General features: G+C 47.1%; 1 protein-coding gene across 9 annotated transcripts in view; it reads left to right on the forward strand.

The window, feature by feature from the left end:
- LOC144128932 (cGMP-dependent 3',5'-cyclic phosphodiesterase-like) overlaps nt 1-25322 on the forward strand; it is a 250044-nt gene that overhangs the window by 123037 nt on the left and 101685 nt on the right. The window contains exons 1-2 of one of the 9 annotated variants that reach the window (XM_077662742.1): nt 4502-4638; nt 22031-22065. The exons of 7 other annotated variants lie outside the window; for them this stretch is intronic. The gene's annotated coding sequence lies outside the window, so the exon portion shown is untranslated. Of the gene's footprint in view, nt 1-4501; nt 4639-22030; nt 22066-25322 lie in introns of those variants that run through there. One more of the 9 variants, XM_077662750.1, reaches the window with a different exon arrangement.

A 25322-nucleotide genomic window follows, 5' to 3' on the forward strand; every position in this document is an offset into this window, starting at 1 on the left:
GAACAACAGAAAACAATTGAAAGAGGAGAGAAATAAATACTAGGGGAAGAGAGAAAGAGCGAAACGAGGGCAAGGAAGGAATAATGGAAATCGTGACCGCGCCCTGCGGGCTGACAGGACCGACGACGACGCGTTGAGAGTCAAGCGCTATAGCGCAGTCCTGTCGCGTTGTCACAGCGCCGACGAGGAGCTCTAGTCGGCGGCAGAGCCCCGAGGGTCTTGCGACGGCCTCGACGACACATCTCGTCGCGACAAGGACAATGCATTAGCCGCGCTGCAATCCTTATTGACACCTCGTAGTTTGTTTCCTTGTGTCAAGGAGGTTGAAAGCCGCGGAGAAACGCTTTCTCGTCTCCACTTCGGCGCTGTTAAGTCGAGATCTCATCCCGTTCTTACCGAAGAAAGTCGTTGCGTACATATTTTTTCCCGCTATAAAACTGCAGTATTTTAAAGCTGTGGAGAAGGCGCCCGCTGCAGTTTGGACCCATGTACCCAAGGCTTGCGATTGGCCTGCTTGTTTAATATATGAAGTCGATAGTTGTTTTCGATTTACTATACAACGCGGGAAAAATCCAATTGTGAACGCAACTTGCGCTCGAAAAGCTTTACGTCGTAAGTACCGTCAGCAGCGATGCGCGGTTTTAGCGGCACGGATTTCAAAGGAAAGGGTTTTGTTTGCTTTGTCTCTGAATGAAGTACGTGTGCATTGCGTCGCTTTTTTAAAAGCAAGGATAAATAACCTTGCACTTTAAACTGCACTTTCGGAAAGCGTGTTTAGTTCACTGGAGGTAATCGATTATCTCAAAGCAAACTTTGAACTCATCCAGACAGCTGAAGGCTAAAAGAATATATCGTTTTCTGGCCCTCGAATTTAGGAACGTTTTCTTTCCATCAAAAGAGTAACTATAACTAATGCACAGTACTTACGAATGTGTAATAGTATGCGCTATTAAGTCAGGTAAGCATTCAGGCAAAATTTTTCAGAGTCTAATCAGTGATTTGTGGGAGGCAGTCTGTACTGAACAGTGCTGGAGGTCTGACGAACGAATAATAAATACACAACCATTTGTAACATTAGCGCGGTATTGTCCCAGCTCAAGCACTTCTTCGAAAGCTCCTTCTAAAATGACTGCAGTGTTGAATGTCTGCTGCCCACCGAACATTTCGCTTTATTTTATTGCAAGTCAGAGTAATGAAGGGCAGTTTAAGTTCACGGCAGCGCGACGACAACCAGCACATGTTGTAGCAGTCGGAAACATAAGGTGCTCGAGCTCGACAATGATTGCGAAAGGCTCTGAAACTAGATATTCCGCGAGGCTAAGTGCTTTTTCTTTCTTTTTTTTGTTCAGAAAAAGAGAAATCGGAACACCCAAGTTTGCGGGGAGACGACGAAACTTTTACAGCGCTTCTTGCTTTACGTAGTAGGGACGAAGCAAAATGAATAAAGAAAAAAAAGAAACAGGACAGCAAACACAGAAAGTACAGAGTCGTCTGATATTTCTTTACTGTGTTGTTTACGCGACTAACTCTCGGGATAAAAACTTGCCTTACCACGAGGTTATTAAGATAATGATGTTCCTTCGTGCTTGCTTAAGTTTCAGTCTACTTCTGAAAAAAAACTTTAAAAATAACGATGTAGCTCGTAATTTGCATGAAGAGTATTCATTCTCGCTCGAAGAAAGACAATCTCGCTCCAAATGAGTACCGGGTGAGTCAGTGCTGCTCTGACCCTATGCTTCCGCATCGAGGAGAGAGCTAAGGGCTTTGGTTGTTTATGCATGGCGTTCGCAGTGGCTGCATCGTCGGTGGAACTTGGTGCCATTGGTAATGCTAGAATATTTGTGTCAAAGTACTAATATTCGATAAATACCACAATGCCTGTTCCCTTTACAGTCGAGAAAAATGGATAGCTGGGTGAGTTGGTAAGAACGGTTCATTGTGGGTGGTACGGAGCGAGACAGACGAAAAAACAAAGTACAGACGACGCGCTTCGTCCGTGTTGTCTTCTACACAATGAACCGCTGTTTCCTTTACTTTTTAATTCGTTAGCATCACAACCCTCATTAACGCAATAACTAGAGGGACCCTTAACGTAACTTAAGTATTGAATGCGATTGTATTAGAGATCCCCTCTCTGGGCACATTGGTGTTTCTTTGACATTTTTTATGCGTTTCTGAGTTGCTCCTGAAACACTCCTCAGCACTTAACTGGTCCATTTCGACCACACAGCTGAATGAGCAGATGAGATCGGGTTGGTTTGAGTACATCTTCGCTAATCGAAGTTAAGAGTTGGTTCTGACCGGATTTTCTCTCAATTTTTCCTGCTTCTCTTTCCTCTTTTTTTCTTCCTTGCTCTTTGTGCCTTGTCTCTCTTCTTTCTTACGTGGGCAGATTCTGATGACGTCACCAAGCCACGCGACGTCTCTCTGTCCATCATTAATTTAATTCCTATCTGCCACACTGGGAATGTTGCTCACAATGTGGTGGGCCGGTTGTCACTAGCGCTAAACTTGTACACGTTGTTCACCACCGTGACTTTCTTCCCTCATCTCTTACTCCTACAACGAGTGCAGTTAATCAGGTCGGAGAGACATTCCTGACGTCAAACTCTCTGCTTTTTCTTAGTAAAGAAATCCTCTCTTGCGAATAGCTGCTCGCAACGTCGTGGCACAGCTGGCGCATATTTTCCGCAACAGATGCCCCCCAAGGTACACCTACGAGGTATGATGCCCACAGTTTGCGACATGAAACAGCAATCACCCTTAATAATATTCAAGGTGTCGCTACGGAGGCGCAGTAGTCGGCACCATTACGCATGACTGATCCCTCCTCTATAGCTTACAACCAACTCAAACTCACTCTCAACCTTCGTCCTCTCTTTCCTCTTGCGCACACGTCATTGCGCAGTTCCAACAAAATTTGCGAATGTTGCGGCATTAAAGCGGCTAATTATTAGTTTCTTGACCACTTGAGCACTCCATTCTTTGCTATGCAACATACTAATCGCTATCTGCTATTGTCCTGCCGGGAAACTTTCTTCCTCTGTTTCTTTGTCCATTCTTTACTATTTTCTTGTTCTTTCCTTTTTTTAAGCCTTTTTTTCCGCCCGTTTTTTCATTCATTACCGCCCTCCCACCGTCTCTTCCTTGCTCCCTTCCCTCAGTCCCTCCGTAATTGTCCTTTCCTCCACATCTCTACATCCCTCCATTGCTTCCTCCCCAATTTCCTTCCTCTCTCCCTCCTTCTCTCCTCTTCTCTTCTTCCCTCTCTTCCTTACTTTTTTTTCATTCGTTTCTTTCTTCCGTTCTTCTTACTTTATTTTTTTTTTTACTGAATTAAATCAACCGTAGGAAGCCCTCTCTCGCCATTTCGGGACAAGCCGTCGTCACATAACTGAAATGGCGAAGTCCGTCTGCCATACTGAATTTCTCCGAAAGCGCGGCATACCGCGCCATGCTAGCGTATGCGGGACACACGCTTTGAGCTCTAAGGATTCCATCAAGCATATACACCGCCTCTGCGGCGCAAAGGTGCGCCTAATCCGGAGTGCGCGCCATATAATATCCGGTTCTCGTACACACTTTGCGAAGTATCGTAAGATAAGAGTTTCTATTTCCGCCAGCTCTGCTGAACTCCCACTCTGAATGCCTTTCAGTACGACCACCATGGGAAGCCTCGGTTGGGCAGACGTTCTGACCCTGAGTATTCACCTTTTTCCACGTCTGAACTGAGGCGTATAAGCCAGCTCAAAGCCTAATGCACCGGAGAGGCTTTACTAAAGAAGCGGGAATCCTTCGTGGTCTCGACTGATAGGTAGTAGTATTATAAGAAAAGGAATGTTGAGACTTAAACTGCGTTCAGGTTGCGTCAGTCAGATAGAAAATAACGAAAAAAAGAGAGTAGCAGCAGTAGCAGTGGAGTGAGCGGAGTGGAGCAATGTGCGAGCAAGCTTATTTCTGAGTACCGTTATCTTACAAGTAGACGCTTTAAATGCGCCAATGGTATTATCTGCGCTTCTCTCATCACTTTCCATCCAGCGACCGAAGACCTTCCAGCTAAAAGCATTTTTTTTACTTCCTGAAAAGCGCTGAAAGCGTTCCGACTTCGAATGGTTGCCACTTGTCTCAGTCATCTTTTCAATCTGTCGCTCCTTGTTGATAAATGAAAAGAAGACAAAAAAGCGGAACAACTCAAGCGAAGCATATACCATACCCAGCGTAGTAATAATAATAATTGGTTTTTGGTGGAAAGGAAATGGCGCAGTATCTGTCTCATATATCGTTGGACACCTGAACCGCGCCGTAAGGGAAGGGATAAAGGAGGGAGTAGAGCCTGAAAAGGAAAGAGGGCGATTTGAAATGGAAAGCTATCAGACCTGAAAGCGCGGTGGGTTTCGCCCCTCCATTTTGTGGAGTAAGCCGCGGGAAACAAAAGCGGCGCGCGCAGATTAATCTCGTCCTTTTTTTTTCCGCTCCCGACGTCCTGCCTTTTCCGGCGCAGATAGGACAGCCGAGCCGCTGCAGTTCTTTGACAAGAATGACCGCGCCGGCGGGTTCCAATTTCCAGAAGCCGGTGGAAGGAAAAATGGCATAGCGGGCGAATAAAAAAAAAGCAATGCGAGGAGAAGCGGCGACGAGGTAATGTTCTGGCCGGCTGTCGCATGCATAGAAAGAAGAAAGGTTTAACGAAAAAGACAATGGCGAGGGAGGTTGGGCCGTGGGAACATGTCTTAGGTCCACAAACAGGTCCGCAATCTCATTAGCATAATGAAAGCGCTCCTCGCGGGAAGATTTCATTGTCCAAAAAATCCCCCTTTTTTTTTCTGGGCAGTAATTTGTGCGACGTCTTGTGTGATCCAGTACTTACCACCTGCGCCACCGCTGTTTGGTCTCCCGTGTGATTGTCATTTATTGCAGATTACCAGCTGGCAGTCTTTCAATCAATGAGTTGAGTCCTTATGCACGTGTACGCATGAGCGTCTATTCTCCGCTGCACGTTTCTTTTTGTGCAGTTTTTTTTTTGCATAGGTTGGTGCAGCCTTTCTTCCCCTTTTTCCTTCGGGCGACGTACTAGACGACGGCTACGCGCATAAACGTCATTCTTTACTTGCGTATGTTGTGATTTAACAAATCAAGGGGCTACAAATGGATTTATGACCCATGTATGCGGAATTCATTGCATCGAGAGCAATTCCAGGGGCTAGTTGGGGGCACAGTACGTATCCTGAAAACCACATACACACTTGTGACAGGGCCATGCTTTAAACGAAATTCGCTTTGTTAAGAAACCTTTAAAGAAAATGAATGCTGCAAGTTATTTACTAAGTTAAGGGCCATAAAATAATATCTTTTTAGAGCTTTCAGGCACGTGCAAGCTTAATGTTCGGCTTGCTGCCAAGGAATGCTCAAGATTCATTCATTCAATATTGCCGGCAACCTTTTGACCACCAAGGCAGGAGTGGTTTGCAAAGCGTTGCAAGTTACAACTGTTACAATTGATGCTCGTAATATATGGCGAAGAAATAACACCGAAATACACAAACACTGTCAAGAGTAATAGAGTGGACAATCAACTTATCAACGTATTGGCACTTGGTGCAAACTAGCAAAGAACGAGCAACAAGCGCAAGTAAGGAAATACAGCTGCTATAAACGATTCGGACGATGACAGGTTCACCCCATCATCTGGCGGCCCGTCGCACTCACCAGTTGTCCTGGGCGACCCTCCCGTTGGACTCGAAGTCTAATGCTCTCGAGATAAATTAAGTTTTTCCCTCACTCACACGGGAATAAAAAAGGAGTCCTGGTACGCATTTGTTAGACAATTTGCTATTAAAATGGCCTTGATGCGTTTCGTCAGGATTGCCGTGTTATAATTACCCACGCTGTGAGGCGCTTGCAGCCCGGGACAAAAGCAGTCACACTTTCGGCAATCTCGGTTTGAAGAAGTAACAGTGGCAGACGTTTCACACCGCTCTAAACTGGGCGCCCCCTTCCAAGGCTACCTCGGTCACGTAACAACAAGCGCCAGAATTTTAACCTAAGACGAACATCGAAGAAGACAGAAACATCGATTTTGGTTACAAGACATTGATCACTGCGCAGCTATTGTTTCAAAAGAGCAAGACGGTCTGACCTGGCCTCCGACTCCCCAATCCTGGGGAAGAACGGAATCGACTTGGCCAGGGCGAGCAGCCGACAAGCGCTCATTCCGACGAGACACGTAGTCTGCAGGGCTATCGAAAGACGGTAACCAATCACAACACAAGCAGCATAAACGTCATGACGACGTGGAGCCGCTGAGCGCCGCCGGTGAGTCCAGATTGCTCTGCGATGGAGTATGCGAAAATCAAGGTAGAATCACGTGAATCGATGGTAACCCTACCAGATAAAGTCTTTGCAGTTTACACCTTTTTGATACGCTGAACTGGGGCTACAGCAGTGAGGGCTGCCTGATTAAGGAAAGTAATTAAGTCTGAAACAATACAATACAGTCAGTCAGTCAGTCAAGTCAGTCAGTCAGTCAGTCAGTCAGTCAGTCAGTCAGTCAGTCAGTCAGTCGAAGTAAGTCAGCCGAAGTAAGTCAGTCGAAGTCAGTCAGTCAGTCAGTCAGTCGAAGTAAGTCAGCCGAAGTAAGTCAGTCGAAGTCAGTCAGTCAGTCAGTCAGTCAGTCAGTCGGTCGGTCGGTCGGTCGGTCGGTCGGTCGGTCGGTCGGTCGGTCGGTCGGTCGGTCGGTCGGTCGGTCGGTCGGTCGGTCGGTCGGTCGGTCGGTCGGTCGGCCGGTCGGTCGGTTATCCATGCAGCGACATTAAATGTGGCTGACATCGTACACCGCGCGTGCGATTTTGCATTTCGCCTCCATCAAAATACGGCCGCCTCGGCTGGGATTCGACTCCCCCGAAAGAAGAGAACTTTTTTCATCCGCTTGTGATTCGCGTTATTGCCTGTTTCCGCCTCATAGTGGATGACGCTGCTTTTGAACGTGATTTAAACAGGTATCCTAGCAAGGATATAAGAGTCCTTCAGAGCAGGAGTTGCCTTTGCACTCTTCTTAGTCTTAAGTTTGTATTCCTTAGCTTGCCGTGTGTCATCATCAGCTATGTCTGCTATCTATCAGCTTCGTCTGAACGCAGAATTTTCTCACTTTATTCCTAGAGCAGCGAAAAAGATCCTAATTTGGAACACTTGGACGCATTTGAAATGAAGGAACACGCTTAAGCAAGCTACCATATACCGAAAAGAGAAATCGTCGACATGATGTGGAGCTCTTTGCTACGGATTAGTTCGGCCTGGAACACATAGCAAGTACTGTGATCTTGGCATCAACGTATCGTTACGGTTTCAGCGCAGGGATAGCCACAATAATGACAGCAGCATTTTGGGAGAAAGATAGAATAAACATTTAATTGTAAAAAAAAGAAGACCGGAGCGGATTGTGGGTGGGGTCCTCAGTCCAAGACTCCAGTGGCTCCAGCCGACGCTTTGGCGATGGCGACTGGCGCCTCCTGGTCTTCCAGGGTGCCGCTGGCCAGCGTAACCTTCCACGGCTCCAGAGTCGCGTTGTGCGGCTTTAAGTGGCTCGGTTTATCTGAGCATGTCCATGTAATGTGCGTGAATGTGGGCATTCCGCCACACCAAGGGCATGTGTCTGCGTATGTTGATGGGTAAATGCGGTGTATGTGGTGGAGATTGGGGAAAGTGAGTGTTTGGATGCGTCTCAGGTGGTAGGAGTCCGTCGGAGAAAGTTTCTTAGGGGCGGAGGGTAGAGACGCTTATTTGGGCGGAGGTTCTCTAGTCGGCTTGAAAAATGGAATTCTGGGAGTAACGCTAGACTAGTATGCGCGTCGACTAGAGTTTGAAATGATCGCGCGATTTCTTCTCTTGTCCGAGCGAGAATAAAGAAAGTAGTAGTTGTTGTTGTTGTTGTTAGCCTATAAAAAGATGGCACATACCCACACAAGAAAGTAGTTCGCCTATGCCCACGTTTCTCCCCGGCCCTTCTTCCTTTTTTACACGCATATTACACCGCCGAAACTACGCCGAGTAATACGCAGGCAGGGATGCCGCATCAGTTCACATAAATTTTCTCAAATTTATTGCGGAAATGAAGGCGAATAAAGCGAAAAGAAAAACAAGAGGGATTTTAGCGCGTGCTGACAACGGCGATGGCCCCCTTTCTTTACCAAAAAAAAAAGAAAGCGGCGCATGAAAGGGCGCAACCAGGCAGAAGAACAACACGCAGATCCTTCCGTGCACAGTCCAAAGAGACCTGTGTATGTCGTATTTGAATCACAAACCGGCGCTGCACATCACACGAATAAAGCAATGTTTGCTCCCAAGATAAACCATCTGGTGCGCGAATGAAAAGCCTCCCTCTCCGCACCTCTCTTTTTCTGCTCAGTCTGCTCACATCCCACCGGATATATTCGCGAAGACCATCAGCCGAACAAGCATTAGCCCGCTTATGCATATCCGCTGTGTCAGCTTCCGAGGAGATGCCTAGGCAGCTTCCCTCCTTCACGCACATGTTTGCTTTCTCTCTCTCTCTCTTTCGTTTCATTCCAAGCACGCAGCGGGTCTGCTCGAACCGTTGCCTGGCAACGGGTCCTTCGAATGACGAAACGGCGCTGTTACAGGCGATGCAACGGCGTTGCGTCGTTAGTGCAGCCTTGCCTGCGTCGTATGCCCCCCTGTATACTCCCGCAGCGGTGCTGTAACGGACTGTAGCCGCGTTTACATGCATGCTACAGAAGTCGACTCCAGTCTCCATTTTGAGGGAAAGAGTAGGTTTTGAGAAGGAAGAGCTTGACTCGTCTTTTACTCTCTTCCTCGATGTTTTTACACTTCCCCTCAAGAAGGAGACTGGAGTCGACGTCTGTCGCGTTCATGTAAACGCGGCTTGTATACAAGTATACGATCGACACATGATGTGTCAGGACCACCCCGCCCCTCAACACATTTTTTTCACCACCTGCCTCCGTATTCCTGGCAAAACTACTCAGCGTTGTGGAAGGTGGCGCAGGCGTCAGCTATGTGTTGCCGTTCAAGGGGATGACAACTGTCATTTTGTTTCACAGATTCAACTTTGGACACCGCAGTATTGTTCTTAATATTAGCAGAATATTTGCAGCGCAATGGGACGACACAGAGAGAGGATGCATAAAGACAGCGCTGTCATGTGCATGCCCTCTCTGTGTCATGCTGTTGAGCTGCAAAGATCCTACACCTACTAACAGCTATGAATCAACAAGCTCAGCTTGAAGTATTGTTCTGAAAGGCCGAATTTTCTGCTGTCCTGGTCTCATGAGACCGTCCAGTACAGATGCCGGAGATAGAAGTCTTATTTCAGGCAAAAGTTGAGAAGCCAAATGTCAAGGCCAGAGGTCTGCGTAAACGTTATGGAACAAAATGGCGTCTCCCGGCCGAACAGTGCTTGCCCCCACTGTTAACGAAGACGCTGGCACGAGGTAGTTACTATACACCATATTGGAGACTCCGCCATAAGTCACTACAAAAAATCTTTGACAGCCCCGCATAGGATTGCCAGCACAACGAGCACAAACGTTTCCTGTAAATTTCTAATTAGCAACGGCCTTCGACTGTATATTTCCATACTGTCCTGCAGAACACACATTCATGCAGGGGTACTGAAACGAGTTGGGGAAATTATTTTCTTGCATTCTTCAAAACGTTAATGCACATTATCGAACCCGACCGCGGCGGCTGCGTTTTTATGGAGGAAAAACGCTAAGGCGCCCGTGTGCTGTGCGATGCCAGTGCACGTTAATGATCCCCAGGTGGTCGAAATTATTCCGGAGCCCTACACTATGGCACCGCTTGCTTCCTTTCTCTTTTCACTCCCTCCTTCATCCCTTGCCTTACGGTGCGGTTCAGGTGTCCAACGATATATGAGACAGATACTGCGCCATTTCCTTTTCCCAAAATCCAATTATTATTAATATTATTATTATTATCAGTAACGTTCACTTCACCAACTGCGCATATTTTATTGTTGGTAACCACCGCGCCTAGAATGCAAAGTGACACCGTGATGCTGCACCTTGTCGTAAGAGGAACCTTATAGGTGGCGGCAGCCATATTCCTTCCAAATATTGTGTTGACTCTACTGGAACTAGGGACGAACAGGAATGGTTTTTAATTGTTCCGGGTTAATCCCATGGCTGGTCACCACCCGGGTGTTAGGCAGTCATGAAAAGTTAATGTTTGCTAGAAGGAAAAACACCGCAGAAACACGGTACGGAAAAGAACGGCACACGGCGGCTTCTCTAGTTTGCTTATCTATGCTAAGCTGAAGCCAAACTCGGTTTGTATAACGCTGCACCATTTTAAAGCGGTCGAGTGCGCGTCTCCCGCGGTGCGCATATTTTATCTCAGCCGAAGGTTAATCGCGTTCCTTGCACTGTAGTTTGTTTTTTTCCTGCGACAGCGACGGAATCCAAGCGAATTTCGCTTCTGGCGTTTCGTAAGCCTTATAAGTCGATCGCGCATTTTAATAACGCCCCGTGGGCATGGTTTTGTTGCTTTAATTTCTATTTTTTTTAAGGCACTGTTCTTTGCGTCGCGCATGGCGACACGAATGTCTCACATCGAGAGCTGCGGCAAAGGCAGAGTCGCGTTTACAAGGACGGGCTAAATTATGCGTGGAATTTCATCCAGTTTCCTTCGGCTGTTCGACACAGCTTTTTACTAAAATGCGGTCACTGGCACCTGATTGTCTGCGGAGAGCCAATCTATCCTGAGGAGTGTCTGCTTTCAGGACCGCGCGTTACGGCGAGTGCGTTGAGTATAACGGCTTCAGCAAGGAAATAATAATAATAATAATAATAATAATAATAATAATAATAATAATAATAATAATAATAATAATAATAATAATAATAATAATAATAATAATAATATAATAATATTAATAATAATAATAATAATAATAATAATAAAGCTGACGTCAACTGTCGCCTGCCGCGATTTTTTACGGTGCCAGTCGCTGTGGTGAGATGATTTTAGGGTACTACGATAAAATGTACACAAGTAAAAGTTCACGCCGTACTCGAAGATAATTCACGTTTTACACGTTGTGAGCATTCTCACTGGTCTCTGCAGTGCGTTTGTGAACGCAAAGTTGCGAGTCGCGACACCCAAGAATGACCCTTGGATTTCAGGTGGAGAAATCACCATCCTTTCTTAATTCTAGAAATTGGTTCAAATAAATTTTGGCAGACATCTGGAGTTGGTCTGAGGAAAATGAAAGCAGCGTTCAACAGACTGGAAAGGAACAGCAGCTTCGTATAGGTAGCGAGGCAGTTAAACTAGGCACTGAATACATCTATCTAGGGCATGTAGTGACCACAGATCCGGACTACGATAGCGAAATAGCTAGGGTAATACGAATGGGGTAGGATGCATTTTTCAGGTACTCTTGGATCACGATTAGCAGCCTACCAGTATCCCTCAGGAAGAAAATATAAAACAGTCATATACTCATCTAGGAGGCAGAAACTTGGGGGCTAACGAAAAGGCTTCGGATTAAATTGTGAACAACAGAGAGAGCTAGGCAAAGGGCAAGTGGTCGGCATAAATTTAAGAAACAGTAAGGGAGGGGGCACGGTGGGTTAAGGAACAACAGCGGGCTAACGAAAATATAGCTGAAATCAAGATGAGGAAATGAAGGTGGGAAAGGCACGCATTTAATGCAGAGAAATGAAACCCGGTGCTCCTTCGGGGCAACGGAGTGGATTCCGAGAGGCGGTAAATGTAGCAGACGGCGGTAGAGAGACATGGGTGGGCGGATGAGAGTATAAGGTTTGCAGAGATGAGGCTTCTACCTAGCGAAGAGCGGAGTTAATTGGCGATCTGTGGGAGAGACATGTCCTGCAGTGAACGTAGTTAGGATGGCGATGATTATGATGACGATTATGATGACGATTAATATGTATATTAACTCCTGTGGTTGAGCGCAACAGTAATCGTAACTTCGAATTTTCTACGCGAAATTCTTACTGCATTGATCTCTCCTGTTTCATTAAAGTATCTCTCTCTCTCTCTTATTGCATTGTACTGCGCTCTGCTTGGTGCACTCCAGGCGTTCGGGCAACAAAAGTAATCCCGTAGGTGACTCGCCATTCGTAGATACGCAGCAGCACCTCGAACTGGACGGTACTGCGGCAAAACAGTTTTAACAGCCCACTGCGCTCAACCAAAATGGCCCACAGACTAACGCGATGGCCTCGGCTATGCCGTATATCACAAGCGGGAAGCGAACGTCCGCAATGAAACCACGCTCGTTATTATATTATCGAGATAGCGCGAGTTTCCATCGGCTTAGCGCAACAAGCCTGTGCGCGAATACGTTCGAAGGCTTGCATACGGGAACTAGCTTTTTTGCTAGGAAGATGGTATATCTGCTCATATGCTGTCTTGAAGCGCTAACTTACGCCACTTGAGCGCGCCCTAATGTTGCGCCAGCTAGGAAGCTTTCCCAGTTACTCTATAGAGTCACGGGATCCGGCTCGTTTACGTAAGTAGGAGTCTGCGTATGCATGGGGACACCGGTTTCGAAAGTAACAGCGGAAATCTGATTAAGATCTAGACATTTACGATCACCTGAGTAGGAGAGCGATATAGTTTGGTTTTCCCTGTAATCTGTGTGGCTGCAGAAAAAAGCCTCCTGATTGAAGATAACGGCAGTTGAAATCAGTCACAGCCAGTTCATAACGTGCACCACGCCCGCTATACCAGTGGCAGACGGCGGCAGGACAAGGCCTAGCAAGGGGGTTTCCCGTGAAGACTTTGAGTTAAGAATCTGCACAAGTGCCTACCCCACACACACACACAGCACAGTGTTACCAAGCGGATGGGCGTATTCGCAGTTCTGCCAGCATATGAACGAGAAATATCCTCGTGCGTAAATCATCCGCAAAATGACAGCAATGCTACGCCCCTTCGCAGTATAGCTGTCGATAGGCGTAGCGACTGGGGCGCAGCGTGCCTGGATACAGCTTTGGAGGGTGTGCCGCTTTGGTTGCAAAATGTAGGAAGTTGGCAAGGCGTTTGGGAGTCGCTCGACTTAGTGCTCGGCGTCGTTTTGGAGTGGTATACGAGTACTTGCGCAATCGGCGCTTAATTACGGGAATCGCTTCCGCATTGGGTGGGGCGCTGAGCGCTTATAGTTTCATATACGTTAACGGCGTGGTGGTAGCTAATAAAAGGGTCTATTCTCATCTAGCAGTTAGCAGTTGTAACACCGTCGTAGATGAGCTGCGGTGAGAAGAATTCAGTGCGCAGCGGTTCAGTTTCTACGTTGTTTTTTTTTTTCAGAAAGAGTATACGTGGTGGGGTTACGTATCAGAACATTTGAAACTAATTGACGGAATGCATACGGGCAGATCCACCTGTCTGTAGAGAGTCAATAAAACATTTAGTTCAGCCATTGACGGTGGTGGCTCCCCTATTCCAAGAAGCCATTGGACTATGCTGCCACCAGGGCCCTCGCCACAAACCGTCGTTGGTGCACAAGGTCAGGGTTGGTCTGCGCGCTCTCCCAATGCTCATGCGTCAGGTTCCTGATTGTGTCTATTCTTGGATTGTGTTGGCAGACCCACATCATGTGGTGAAGGTACGGATCTTGGTTACAAAATCGGCATTCTGCTTTATAAAGATTACCCGCCGCGGTGGCTCAGTGGTTAGGGCGCTCGACTACTGATCCGGAGTTCCCGGGTTCGAACCCGACCACGGCGGCTGCGTTTTTATGGAGGAAAAACGCTAAGGCGCCCGTGTGCTGTGCGATGTCAGTGCACGTTAAAGATCCCCAGGGGGTCGAAATTATTCCGGAGCCCTCCACTACGGCACCCCTTTCTTCATTTCTTCTTTCACTCCCTCCTTTATCCTTTCCCTTACGGCGCGGTTCAGGTGTCCAACGATATATGACACAGATACTGCGCCATTTCCTTTCCCCCAAAACCAATTATTATATATAGTTGGAAGTAAAATGTGGATTGCGGAAGCAGACGTAAATTATCTGCTGTCTAGAAGATCAATGTACCAACACCGTGTTTAGGCACCAACTTCATTGTCGTACATTTATAATTCCTCTGGTTTCATTTTGCCTCGGGATGTCGCCACTGTTCAGTTAATGTTGACCAATATCAAATCAACCGATCAAAAATATTTTGTCATGTGCTCCAGTATAGTTCAGCATTTTTTTTTTGTTTCAGCCCATATCTGAGGTAATACTATGGCTTCTGTCCAAAACTTCAGTTTTTTCTTTGCGCAGTGAGGATCGGACGATGGACTAATTAATTCCTCTCAAAGGACAAGTCCCCATTCGGCCTTACGTGGATATAGAGCGGTAACATTGATCGAGACTTCCCTTGCCAGTGGCAAGTGAACCGAAACAATATTCCGAGAAACCCGGGATGGGTCCTGACGGGCTGAGATGTGCTGACACACGATATGGAGGAATGGAAATGTATCGGCAACACGTGTTTGAAACATGCGGCCATCGACTTTGGTCGACGCGTCGTGATACCGGTGTCGCACAGCGGCACTTAGACAGCCGTCACACGAGCTGAAGGAGCTTGTTTTGAAAGGCGTCTTTCTCGGAAAACTTGGACCGGACCTTTGACCGAAGCGCTCGAGTCGGGGTGAATGTGTCGAGACGCTGCTCTGTGGCACATAACCGCAGCATGGGCGTATGCTATTTTGTACTTCGCGCGCAAGGTAGCACATTGTTTCAGGCAGCCGAAAGTTAAGGGTGTTAATTACCGTCCCGTTTACGTAAAACCCTGAAACAACATCCCTCGTTCTCTTGTTGGTTTGGTTAGTCTATGGTCACCAGCAAAACACTACGCAAAACAAGTCAGGACGAAGTGCAACTCCACTTGCCACTGACTTGTTCTGGTCTGTAATGCGTTGTGTCTCTGATATCCCTTCTGCAAACAGTTTGGTGATCTCCGACCTGAGAACGTCCTTGGATCTTTGAAGCACATGCACCTGAAGACGAGTAAAATGGCAAAAAAATAAATAAAATAATCAGCCTATACTTCTGTATAGGAAAGGCCGTTAGTACTATATACGTACCCCAGACAATAGAGCATCGCGCTAACTTTGGCGTCCTGCAAGTGACCTCCTTGTTTCGGTATGCCTATCCGGGCCACATCGAGTGCCCACTCATGGGGATGAGCGAAATGAAAAAAAAAAAACTTGCGGCACAAACACAGCGAGCGCGGTAAGCAACGTCATAGTGCACAAACATATGCGTTGAAGAGGACCCTTACACTTGTACGCCAATCAAAGGTCCCGCGCTTTGCATCGGCTTGTTACTTCAAGGTGTCCGTTCATTGCTATCACAAGTGCCCAGGACGCGAACCCGAATTTTACCCACGTTCACGTGCGGCTATTTGTGTACCTTGTCGATAAGCAAACAGCGCGTGCTCGCGCTGCGCACACAAACACACGTGGACTGCAAGGCGAGATAAATATGCGGATGCTTGATAAGCGCAGAAATTATCGATATTCATCCTTCTGCGCAGCACATCTTGCGCGCGAAACCGGATCGCCTTGCGCGCGCGACCGCCAGTGTATCCGCAACGGACACGTCTCTCCCGGAACCGACGCGCCGTTTGTCCTCGAAAATGTGGAGTGCGTTCGACTTCCCAACGAAGCCGCGCATCCCGGTGCGCACGTCGTCCGAAGGCCACGAGGGAAAACTGTAGGAAAGAGTAAACGAAGCGCTCACTTGGCTTACGTGCTCGGAGGCGGAAGGGAGGGGGGGCTTACGTGGCCCTTAGCACAACGCGCGCGCCAGCGCGTGACCCTCGGAGCCGCGGGGCGAGATCCTGTCCGATATGGAGGCCATACCTCATCCTGGCTCGGTGGCGCCGTGTTGGATAACCGTCGCCTCTCGAGCACTGGTTCCGATGCGTGGCAGTAGTAACCGAACTCAGACTTGGGCAGTTGGCGCCGGGCGAGGCGCTTGACTCGCAGGAAACGAGTGGGCGTTTGACGTTTTCGCTTTCGTAAACATAACTTTAAGAGATGCTGATTCCTTGAAGTAGTGGAGACCACTCTAAAGAGCATAAGATCCTGAGGCCTAAGATGATTCGAAAAAAGATGTTTAGAATAGTGTCCGGGAAGCCACACCCTGCAATAAGGCATACGCTCAGAGGGGAGGCTTCCGCACTGTGGTGGTGGTGGTGGTAGTGGTTTTGTTAAAATAATAGTAAAAAGGAAGGAAAAGATTTTTGCTAGCCCCGGCATCTGCCATCGATACTGAAGCACCTGAGCTGGGGCAGCAGAAATAAAGGATAGCAGGCACCCTCCACATTCCAGTGGTGGCCATCGTTCGAGTTTAGGTGGTTGCCGTCGTTAAACTATGGGTACGTGCTTAACTGCTTCCATGGAACTCACGCCACCACCAGCGGCTTCCACTCTGCGCGCACCCGCTCATCCGAAGCTCTTTGATCGGCGAGGAACAAGTTTCGCGCAGCCAGAATACCTAACCTGATTTCGGAATACCAGCGGGGACTTCCCATGCCCTGCCCAAGCCCATTTCTTCCTCCTGGTTTCGACCAAGATGTAACTGACCCGCGTTTGTTTCCTCACCCACTCTGCCCGCTTCCGGTCTCTTAACGTTACACCTACCATTTTTCTTTCCGTGGCTTATTGCGTTGTCCTTAACTTAAGCTGAACCCTTTTCGTAAAGCCTCCACGTTTCTGCCCCGCAGGTGAGTACCGGTAATATACAGCTGTTGTACACTTTTCTCTTGGGGGATATTGGTAAACTGCCATTCGTGATCAGAGAGAACCTGCCACATGCGCTCCGACGTAAAAAAAAACGTGATTGATGTTTGCCCAGGAAAACATTCCCCTTACAGCTATCATTACACACACAGACAAAAAAAGAAACTCTAAGGAGCAGGTGTTCAGTACCAGTGCAGCTGTGCTACCCTTTTCCAGAAACACCACTTGGGGCACACCGTCAAAGATATACCAAGGTGTATTTATTGATTTATTTAGAGTACAACTCGAAGGTTATGGAGTATTACATGAGGGATAGCGGTATTACATTAAAAGAATACATCAGTAATTACATCAGCAGAATAATTTCTCGATGAATCTCTTTAAATGTTCCGTATTAGAGTGGAGCACGCCTTCAGCGGTGAGGCCATTCTAGTCTTTTGCAGTTTGGATGAATAATTAGAAAATATGCGCTGTAGTAACGAACAGAAGTGACCGAGTTTCTTCCGGCACCCCGTCGGAGGCGGCTATAACTCCCTAAGCTGTTTTTTAGGCTCATGCCGTGAGTAATACGGCGTCCATTATATGGCAGTATAATGGTGCCACAAGTACCTTCCTTTCGAACCACCCATTTGCAGCACTTCTAAGATGCCTCAAGATAAGAAGCTCGAACCCTTCTCTAACCCTCTTACAAAGGCATCTCGACCGCAGTACTGGCTGGAAGCACGCGGAACAGTTGTTCGCGAGCTCCTAATTGGCAGCTGCTGTGCTCGCGCCTAATGAGCATCCATCAAGAACTGCAGCAGCAGTAATCCTTTATTTTGTCCGCGGACTGCAGGAGCATTGCCGCAATAAACGTAAAAGAGGCTGCCCTCGCGTTTGCGTCTATATCCTGCACATCGTTGGTAAAAGACGACTGCACACAGAAAGTAGAAGGAATAGCACCGCGCTCTGGATCGCGTCATCGAAGCCCTCCGTAGTCGCGCCGTGAGGTACTTCTTACTGCTTCTGCTGCCACTGATCACCCCCCCCCCCCCCCATCATTACCGGCTTACACCGCCTCACATTCCGCACTGCCCACGCCCCTCCGTAGCCGTCGTTTATATAAGAGACAGCAAGATGTGGGCGAGGATGACTCGATCATCCGCACCGATCATTCCTCGACTCCCACGACTCTGGGACTCGTCTGCGCGGCCTAAGCAACGTCATAACAAGGCGGAGTACCGCTTACTCTTTCTCCTACCCACCCTCCTTCCCTCTCTGCCCCATTCCTTACTCTGCCCCCTGGTTTCATAAACTCCCACCGGAGGGCCATTTCTTCCTGTATGCATCATTCCGCGCTGTTTTCTTTTTTCTTTCTGTTCGTCTACTCAAAACGTCTTGAGAGATGGAATGCAGCCGCCAATTTGGGTCTGCCCAATACCACCAGTTTTTTGGAGAGAAATAAAGCACGATAAATCTGGAAGGGGGAACAAAACTAACGAAGACAATAGGAAGGGAAAGGCGGTGGTCTTGGGAACATGCCCCACAGTCTTCTTGGAGTTGTACTCTACGACTCAGAAGGCCTATAAAGAATATGGTTGCATGGGCATGGTACGACCTGGTTTTTTTTTCTTGTTTTCGGACCGAGCTTCTCTGAGAGAGTCGTGATGCGGAGCGTATCAAATTTCGGCTTAGGGACCGCTTTAGTTGGGAGGGTACACATCGTTGGTATATAAACTCGTCAGTCACGAATTAAAACCAATGGCGCGCAAATCCACCTGCAAGAGGTAGATTCAATGATGATAATAACGCAAAGAAAAATTTTGTATTCGCATCTGGCTGCACTGTAGCATACGTAAACATACGTGCACCGTGCCTTAGTCAGCACAAATGAGAAGATAGCAGTTTGTGCCTCAGCCGATGCATCTATCAGCATCAAAATGCATCAGCAACAAAATTAAATTGTTTAGCAAAATTTGTAGATGAGCTAGATGGCGCATAAATTTTTTGGAATTAAATAATGGCGCAAAAAGACACATTCACGAAATCCCGAGAAAGACAAGGACACTCGTTGTCTTTCTCTGCCTTTCGTCAGTGTGTCTTTATACGCTGTTATTCCATTCCAAAAAAAAAAATTAAATTGGTTCATGTGAAACTGCACTTACATTAGGCTATGAAGATCAGGAATAAAAGCTCACTTGTAGTGAATTACATTGAAGCTCAGGCTGTCGTTTCTCGCAGGAAGAAAGAAAAACATTTAGTTTCGTTTTTTTTTAATTCCACCTTTCCAGGTTACGACACTGTTGAAGTTCCCCGGAAAAGTGTTACTGCCGCTGAAATTGGTCTAGCGTGAATAAAATTAAACTGCAGTCGAAACATATTTCTTGTTCGTCGATAACCCCTTGTCCTCCGTTGTCTTCTGGCTCATCACGAACTGGCTGCGTTTCTCCCGATGGACCCACCTCGCTGTCATTGACGTCCAGCCAGAAGATACAAATTATGCCAGTTACCTTGCGCCACATGATGAATCTGAATCCAATATAAGGTTCTATTAACCCACACGTCGTGACTGGGTTGTACTTCGTTGTCTCTTCGTCGGAGAGGTCAATTTCAAACGTGCTTTCATTACGAAGTCAGCTCAACAGCCTCTGACCGTGTTGTTACTGAGTCTCTGGAGATTCACTCCATATTTCTCAAGCCTAAGACGCAAGCAAAAAATAATTTGCCATCGAACGTTGTTTTTTTTTTTTTTTCAGGAGAAACGCCATTGTCGCCGTTGCACCAATTTCAGCGCGTCGCATACAAACGTGTAAGCTAAAGTGCTTCCTTAAATTGTGAGTGCAAAATATCATTCTTATACGCTGAATGTTCAGTATATGTTCCTCATCTCTTCGGGAATGCACAGGACTAATACAAGGGTCAGCAAAGATAATTAAGGGACATAAAAAATTTGCTTTTCTGAGCCACTAAACAGGTTCGTCGATGAAGATAGGGACGCCCATCATGAAATTATGATTTCTTCTAGTTTTTTTTTTTTCATTATACGGGCGAAAAATTGCGCTGATAGTCTCATTTAAAAAAGCGTGAGGGAATGTGAACACCAAGCTCCCAGTGGAAACTTAGACGGTCAGACCACGTTTTCTGACAGATTACCGTTATAACGAAAGGTGGGAGGCTCTTTTAGTGCTCGGTAACAATTGGCTTGTTTGTATCTCGATGAATCTGTAACAGTTTTTAAAATAAAACCTTTTCACGTAAAAAAAAAAGATCCTGTAAAAGGCTTCAATCACTCCTCTTTTGGGGCTGTGCTTTTCCTGAGAAAGGAACTTAGTTTTTGAGCGAAATTCGGTCCACAGTTCTGTCTTTTTGAGCTCTTTTAGTGCAGAGGCAGGTGACTGTATCAGTACAGTTGCGAAGGGATTGGTTGTTCGAACACCGGCTCGTTTGGCCTACGTATGTAAACCAGCCCACAAGATAGGGTTATCTCGTAGGCAACTCCTGAGACGCATTTGGGGAACTCTTCTCGTGGTTATTTTTACACATGGTTGATAATTTTCTTCTTGTAAGCAAACGATGCACTTTTCTTCAGTTCGCAGCACACCGAGAAAACAACCCACATCCTGTATCTTCACGCGACCTTTTTTTTTATTTTGATGTTATGGGAAAGACGATGAAAATTCGTCTTGAGAAAAGCTGGTTTTGGATCCCGGAATTGCATCTTATCATTTGCAATCTTCAGCTTCTTATGAAGGCTTACACAGATACTTTGAATTAAATTCTGAGGGTAGCCTCGAGATTCCATACGCTCGACTTGCCATGTGAAACTGTTTAATATAATATATGCACACAAGACTTTTCTAGGGCAGGCAAACAATTAGACTTGATAATACAATGTTTAACTAAATCTCAATGTGCACCTCTGCACAGGGTTAAATACTTTTGCTAGGCCTTGGATTATACAACCAGCCTGTTCTGTTACAGGACTATATAATTACTTTCGTTTTCATGTAAGAACATCAGTTAGAAGTAGGCATCGCTGTCTGTTCCTGCACTTGTGTCCCTCTTTGTCCCCGTTTTCCTTACACAGTGTTCTTAGCCCACAATAATGAACTAACTAGCCCGCCATAATGTTCTGCTTCCAGAAAACCCGAGTTCTTTGAAGCTGGCACAAGAAACAAGAGTGAAAGAACTCTCAGTCGACATGCTTTTATGAGTGTTTCGTCTCGAGACGCACTTTACCGTACAGCTTTTTTCTTCGTGGAGTCAGCAGCTGTAAATCGTTCGATCAAAGTTTCCGAATAGCAATTAAGTCACGTGATTGGTCCATCTGCTTTTTTTTCTTCCCAGAAGCATCCCCCGGCACAGGAAATAGGTACATACCGTTAATTGGGGAAAAATATCTCCATACTTACTTTCCTTGGACGGTGAAGATGTGACCACGAAATAAAAAAAAAAATTTTCGAAGAAAGCCTACAGAAACTGCTGCTGCGCCTCACAGCACAAGTGAAAAATTTCTCACGACGTATTGCCGACGGCAGCCCGCCTTTTGTGACGACAAAAATTTATTCAGTTGCAGCAAAAACCGGCTGTAGGTTTGTCCGTCGCCAGGCGAAATCTTTTGCAGTTAAGAGTAAAATTTCTGTCTGTAAAACCATTAAGTCGGCATCTCTCCTTTCAACTTTAAGGGCAGTAGCGCGATGCTTCTGCAGGACGGTAAAGAACGAAGAACGTAGACAGTGTATAAAGCAGAGGAAAATAAAAATAAAGAAAGAAGTGATGGGATGGGATAAGGTAGACGTCTATGTGCCCTCTGAGGCAGCGCACCAACGGACCAAACCGTGACCGGACCAAAGCAAGCATAGCGCACTCGGTCGCATTTTAGAACTCGTCGAGACCACCGCTGCTCTTGACGATGAAACTTCGCTCTCTTTCGCCCAGTGTCACTGGAGCGGCCCAGACCCGGAGAAATCTGCACTTTGCGCTACATCGCCCCTGGCGCTCTCTTAAATTGCTCGAGAAGAGGAGAAATGTCTTTTCCACAGAGAGATTTGAAGCCATGGGTTGCTCCCGCGTCTTCATTTCCGTTCAGGAGACATTGGGCGAAGAAGAAAGAGCGCAGACAGTTTCAGAATGACTTATAGAGAAATCAATGCAGCAGCTGGAAGCAGGAGAGCAATCCGCGGGACATTTCTTGGCCTATATACCCTGTCATATTGGACCGTATACGAATCGCTGACACGCGAGCTAGGAAAGCGTCCCCGGTTAGTTCGCTTTCTCGTTTTTGTTTTAATAGAACCGACGCTTTTATGGCGACCAGCAGTCCAGAATGTAAGTACAGAGGCGAACCACGTCAGAAGTTTCCGGATAGGTCTCTGCAATGGGCTGGGACAGACAGGAGAGCAAGGCAGCGTGAGTACCTACACTCGAACCTCGTTGTAACGAAATGTTTATAAAAAAAATGGATATAATGAAGGAATGACAAATTTCGCTTGGAAGATCGGTCAACACGGGCTATAACGAAGCTACGTCTATAACGAAGTAATCGCCGGGCCCTTTCAACTTCGTTATAACGAGGTTCAGTTGTATGTACGGTGTCTTGCTCCCTGGCCAAACTTCCCAGTGGTGGATGGAGTGTTCAAATAAGTTTGATACTTTTGTTAAAAGAACACTGAGGTACGAAGGCACCGGATCGTGTATATTTCACTTCTTGCTTTGTAATTGCAGAAGTCTAGCATGCTCATTTTTTTTTCTTCAAGTAAAAACCACCGCTGCCGTTTCAAACGTCAGCGATCCTTCAGCAGGTTACGTATTTCATATCCGGGCGCCGCTGTCGCGTATTAGTAAAGGTGGATTGCAAAACATCTCCTGCGCTGGGATATGAAGACAGGGTAAGGAGCTCCACGTAGTCCACAATAATCCGAAGTAGTCCAAGCGTTGGTTTGAAACGTAAAAGTACAGCGTTAACTTAGTAGTCGCAACTATACAAATAACGCAACCAGAGCTGTGGCCATTTTTGACCGGGTACAAGTTTCAGGCAAGCCTTAAAATGGGATGCAGCGCGTTATTTCCTTTTTTTTCATTACGCTAGTACCCACATAACAAAGCTCGAGTATTACGAACTAATAATAATAATTGGTTTTTGGGGAAAGGAAATGGCGCAGTATCTGTCTCATATATCGTTGGACACCTGAACGGCGCCGTAAGGGAAGGGATAAGGAAGGGAGTGAAAGAAGAAAGGAAGAAGGAGGTGCCGTAGTGGAGGGCTCCGGAATAATTTCGACCACCTGGGGATCTTTAACGTGCACTGACATCGCACAGCACACGGGCGCCTTAGCGTTTTTCCTACATAAAAATGCAGCCGCCGCGGTCGGGTTCGAACCCGGGAACTCCGGATCAGTAGTCGAGCGCCCTAACCACTGAGCCACCGCGGCGGGGAGTATTACGAACGCAGAGACCACATTGTAGACGAGCATGTTAGGACCGCGGAGACCCCGTATCGATCAAGGCGTGGCCAACGTAGGGTTCACCACCTCATCATTTTTTTATTGTTCTTTCTTTCATTGATACGCCCTTATCGACACGCGTCCTCTAGGTCAGTGTTGCACTTTGTGATACAAGGCGACGCGCTATCTCGTTTTTATCGCCGGGAAATCCCTGCGAACTTAGTTACCCCGAGCCGGGCGCCTCTCCGCACTGCTGACGTCATCACAGCATGAGAACTTCCTTCTTGTTGAAGTCTGTGATCCCCTTCTATGTACATTCAGGTACAACCGTAAAGTCTTCGCACTCCTGCAGGAATGCAGTGACGTAATTCGCGATGGCTGTTGCAATCGTCTTCCTAAAACTCTTTATCAAGCGACCCTAGAGAAGAGATGGTCTGCAATGACGAATCTGCGAAACTCGGCGCCGGAGCCGCACTGCATTACGGCGCTGATGGCACGTGATTGCTCCTGCTCTGGCTGAAGTGGATACGTTCTGTTCGGCGTCATAAACGCTATCAGTCTCGTGATTGTTTCCAGAATACGAGATGCGGCGCTCTCAGCAGCCACCATTCTACGAGTGCCAATTGCCGTGTCTTTTCTAAGAGCTCCACGTGACTGTGCTGCGTAAAGTTGCATCATTTGGGACATTTGGGATGCAATTACTAGAGGTTGCCCGCGATTGCATTAGGCTCAAAGTGTTCTTTGCGGACTTTCTGCCAAATAAGTGCGCTGGAAATTAATGTTCTTTCTATGACGCGAAATGATGAATTTTTCTGCGCATTATTCGTGTCGCTTTGGCAGCGAACTACGTACGCTTTACCTGCATCCAGCCAAGTTACCTGGGTCAAGCAATGAACACATATCGAAGACTCTCTTCCTAGCTTCGCTTTTGAAGCAACGAACGCTGCAGCTCAATGCGGTTTCATACAGAGAAAAAGTGAAGTTTCCCGTCACTGAAGCAGCACAGTTATAAGGAACTGTCTCGTCATAAAAATATTTCATTGCTCGGACGATTTCCGAATACTTGTTTCCACTCTACTTTTAAAGAAAGACGCAGGTTCGATCCCGGCCGCGGCTGTCGCATTTCGATGGAGGCGATATGGTAGAGGCCCGTGAACTGTGCGATGTCAGTGCACGTTAAGAACCCCAGGTGGTAGAAATTTCCGGAGGCTTTCTCTACGGCGTCCCTCGCAGCCTGAGACGCCTTGGGGCGTTAAACCTCCATAAACCGTAAATCATCTAGTTTTAAAGCAGCTATAGTCTTCGAAATTCGCCATTGTCTTGCTTCGAGCTTGTTGTTCGTAAAGAACAGTGCCCTGAATCGTTGTTTTCTGCTCGAAATTCTAGCTTCATAAAGCTGTCGATTTATGGGCAATTCTGGAAGGATTAGGCTTAAAGGGGAGGAGGAGCGGTTCCACTCAACACAAAGACACAATGCTTTATTCACGTGAAAACAGGCAGGGGATGGGGGGTGTCAGCTTGGTGTTTCGTAAAGAAATCTCTCGTTTTTGAGAGACCCCCCGGCACACACACACACACCTCTCGTAGTAAAGTACGCAGTCCGAACAAAATCTCGTGCCTTCTTATCGGCTGCACAGTGCTTAGGGTATGAGGGAGAGAGCGACTTCATTAAATTTATTGAGAATGTCGCCAGATCCGCAGGCGTTTGGAGAGAGACGAAAGTAAAAGAAGCCGGGGAGGAAACGGTTCTTCCTTCTTGTTCTACGCTGATGACGACGTCAACCTCCGCACGCAATGAAAGGCGCCCAGTCGTAGCGGTTTGCACATACGTTTCTAGATGGCAGCACCCTCGCGAAAAGTCATTCCATCATCCGCACGTGGCGGTCTCCCTCGCGCGCTCCTCCCAAGCAATGCGGTCTCCGTCGCGCACTTGTTATTTTTCGCGCGAGGTAGAGGCCTCCACGTCCTTGAGAATGACGTCGCGTTCGCGCCGGAGTAGTACCGCCACCTGTCCTTCCGAGCAATGTTTATGTCGCGTCATGTAAGAAGCGTATCCGTCCGCCCTAATGGGTTCGTCCTTCGCGCAGGTCCGCGTTTAGGTGCATGCGACTCCCGTGCTTTGACTTTCTCGATGCACGCGGC

The sequence above is a fragment of the Amblyomma americanum genome, chromosome 4 (assembly GCF_052857255.1).
Source record: "Amblyomma americanum isolate KBUSLIRL-KWMA chromosome 4, ASM5285725v1, whole genome shotgun sequence".
NCBI classification, from domain to species: Eukaryota; Metazoa; Arthropoda; class Arachnida; order Ixodida; family Ixodidae; genus Amblyomma; species Amblyomma americanum.